Source organism: Anas platyrhynchos, chromosome 8 (genome assembly GCF_047663525.1).
Source record: "Anas platyrhynchos isolate ZD024472 breed Pekin duck chromosome 8, IASCAAS_PekinDuck_T2T, whole genome shotgun sequence".
Lineage (NCBI taxonomy): Eukaryota > Metazoa > Chordata > Aves > Anseriformes > Anatidae > Anas > Anas platyrhynchos.
Window position 1 is genome coordinate 19,312,428 of NC_092594.1, and position 3,645 is coordinate 19,316,072.

A 3,645-nucleotide genomic window follows, 5' to 3' on the forward strand; every position below is an offset into this window, starting at 1 on the left:
TCGCAGCACGAAGCACACGGGTGTTGGGGGAAGCACACGTGTGTTTGCACCTTCACGTCGCTACCCCTGCTGGCTGCAAGAAGCCTTCCTCTGCTGGGGCACGGGTGGCAGTGGGGGCTTTTTGTGGGGGGTGGGACGTGCTGGAAGCGATGGGGGTTTTGGTTTGCTGGCTGCTGGAGCAGTGCAGAGCATTGTAGCCACAGCCTCCCGTACAGCAGTGGGTGAAGGCAGCATGTTTTGAACACATACTCCTCGGACACATTGGTAAATGGAGATTTCTGGTCTCACGTTGGCTGTGTCTCGTCCCAAAAGGCTTGCACCTGGATTGGTCCTGCACCCTGATACAAGTAGGCTCAGCACCACCTGGAAACACGGAGAGGAGCCCTGCAATTTCAGCCGATACAGCAGTGTGAGGCTTCTCCCCAAGCAAGGGTGATGGCAAAGGGCTGGTGCGGATTTTAGGGTGGGCTGAGCGGGCCCTGGCAGCAGCGAGCCGTGTTGTTCTCAAAAATAACCAGCTGCCAAAACCGTTTGTCACTGCTGCTTTCTGCAAGGTGTGCTGGCACCTCGCGTACCTCGACAGCATTGTGGGTAAGGCTCAAGTTAGCTCTGACAAAGCCTGCACACCATTCACAGTGTAATTAGCACCACAAGTCTAGCTAATTGCTGAGTTTTTTCCCTCCTTCTACCTCTCCCCCTCCTTTCCTCCAGCACAAAATTTCTCTAGTTATCTTGGGTTATCATCATGGTAGACAGTGTGCTAAGCCTGGATGCCCCTTCAGAGGGCTGGTGTCAGGAATAATTACTGCCATAGTAAGCTGATCAGCCTTTCATTATTAGCTGCTGTTGTTGTTACCCGACATTGATTAGTAATTTGTAGCTGCCAGTGCTTTCCCCTGCCCTCAAAGCTGCGTGTTTGCTGGAGCCTCAGCGCTGTTCTGCCAAGGACAAATGAGCATCTCTCCTCTTGCCCCCCCCCCGCCATTTCCCTAGCTGCACTTTGTTTTTTAAACACGATGTTCCTTGCAGGGAGAGCGGCACCAGCCCCATCTGAATGCTGACTTTGCAGCTGAAAATCACCCAGGGTCCCAGTTGGCCGCGATGATGGAAGACCCTGTGATGAGCCAACCGGTGGCGGGACGATATTTGTGATTTCAGATTGAGTGCTTCGCAGCGCTGCCCTGAAAGCCCCACCGTCCCCGGCCCTGCCGGGTAGAGGCAGCAGCAGAAGCAGAAACACCGCCGTAAATATTAACTGCAGGCTCCAGAGCCCTCCGGGGTGCTTGCAGGTGGCTGCTCACGTGCGTTCCTGTCTGGGCTGGTGAGCAGCGGCGAAGGGAGAGGTGGGTGGGAGGGGGGGGAAAGGAGGAAACACAGCACAGGCCCTGTCCTGGTGTGAGGTGTTCGGAGATGTTTTAATAAAACAATTTAGTAACTTGAAATTGAAAATGCTGGGAAGAGGGGGAACTTCATAGCTAGGTTCTGGGCCGGCTGGGGGTCTATGCTCTGCAAAGCCTCCCCGTTTTGTGGTGCCGCTCTCCCTGCGGCTGGGACTGTCTCTTCTGTGTTTTGGCTCTTCCTTGCTCCTGAGCTGCCTGCCATCACTGGTTTGCCTGAGCTGCGAACCAGCTGTGCCTGGCAAAGTAGGGTCAGGGAGCAGCAGGTCCGTGCTGTAGCTGGGAGGCAAGTTTGGGAAATGGATGTTGGGAGGCAAACACCCTGTGATGCGCATCCCCTTGTGCCAGCGTGAGCCCTCCACCACCCACTGGGTAGGGTCCATTCCGGAGTGCCCTCCCAGGAGGTGCCCAGGTGTTACACGTGTGCCCTGCATGCAAGCAGGCTGTGCCCCACGCATGAGCAGGTAATGGGGCTCTGCTTTCCTCTCCGCAGGGACACAAGGGGGTGCCCAGCAGCCTCCCCACTGGCTCCAGCGCTTTCCTCCAGCCCTGCTCCCCGGGGACAGGGGCTCGCTGAGGGCAAGCCCCGCTGCAGCTGCGGGGAGGCGGCGTGTGCGGCCGTGCCAGGGTATGTAAATGTCTGTCTGACACAGCAGGTATAAATCATGCATGGGTAGCCAGAGACGGCAGGGAATGTGCCTCCTCGAACCCCCGCGCTGGCTGGCGTCCTCGCTGTGCCAAGGGGGTGGCAAGGGGCAAAGCTTGATGTCACTTCTTGGCGCTCCACGAGGACGTTATTCAAAGAGACGCTGACCTCTCCTGGCACGCTGAGCACCGCCGGAGACCTCCAGCCCCGCGTCTGCGGCAAATCGAATGATGTGTTGTGGGAGAAGAGGGCTGGGACTCAGGCATCCATCACGAATCTCACCGCAGAGAGGGAGAAGAAGAAGCTACCAGGAAGCTTCCCCTCCATCGTCAGTCCTCAGAGGCGCCGGGGGCTTTCATCCCGGGGTGTCTTCTTACTCAGCCATTAGCAAGCACTAAGCGTGGCTCCGGGCACAAGCACGGTAATTGTTGCCTGGTCTGGACCAGCCCTAATTAAGACCAAATAGTGGTTTCTTTATAAAACCCTTGCTTTTTTTTTTTTTTTTTAATATACTTTCGCCTTCCCCACTCAGGTGGTGAGTTTTTTTTTCCTACTCTTTAGCAGATTCACCAGTGTAGAAATGTGACATTATTGTGGGACACCCAACCAGACTTTCTTTCTGATCAATGCATTCAGAGGATTTTATTATCTTTTCTTTTCCTCCCCAGACAGCTCAAGCTCCAAGGTAGCTCAGGTAGAAAGCTGCAAACTGCAGAAATTAATCTTTGCTGACAAAGGCTTCCCTACTAAGCGCTGATCTGGATTTGGGGATGTGCCTGAAGTTGCAGGCTGTGTGTGAGCAGGGTGCTTCCCAGGTGAGCTTGAAAAGGTGCAGATTGCACCAGGATGTGCACTGCCACATACAGAGAGGTTGGTGCAAGGTGTGTGCCCACCGTGGGGCACTGAACTTACCAGGGGAGGACACCGTGGGCAGCCCAAAGGGGGCATTTGTGGACTGCCTGAATCATGCTCCTTTCTGGCAGGCCTGACCCTCTCTGCTGATCAGGGGTCCCAACCACTGCTGTTGCTTCCAGGCCCTGCTGCACCACAGAGGGCAAAGAAGCAGCAGCCAGGAGCTGCGGCTCTTTAAAATGGCAAGTTGAGAGGTCTTGCTGGGAGGAATTACGTATTTTGGTTTCTTATTTTCTTTCTGAGAAGTTGGTCACTGTGGTGATCAGGACCGAGTATCAGCTTGATGAGCCATGCTCCGCAAAAAATCTGACAGAAATTGCCTAGATCCTTAAGACTGTCCTTGAGAGCCCTGAGCAGCACAAAAATCATAGTTTGGCTGCAGAATTGCCTGAAGCTGGGTATTTACTGACTGAACCTGGCAGCAAAGGGCTCAGAGCACCCACCGCCAGCATGGGTGCTGAGTTCCCGAGTATCCCAGCACAGCTGTGAGGTTGAGACCACCTCTCCAGGACCATGCAGGAGCTGGGCAGGAGGGGGCTGTGGTACTCGGGGAGCCACCCAGATGGCCGGGTGAGAGGTGACTCGTGCTAATGAGCAATTAGTGTCCAAGCTGCAGCTGGTGCTGCTCAAGGAGTGATTTAGCAGTTGCTGGGCCCCCACTTGAGTGGCTGCTGCTGGGGGTGCCTGCTA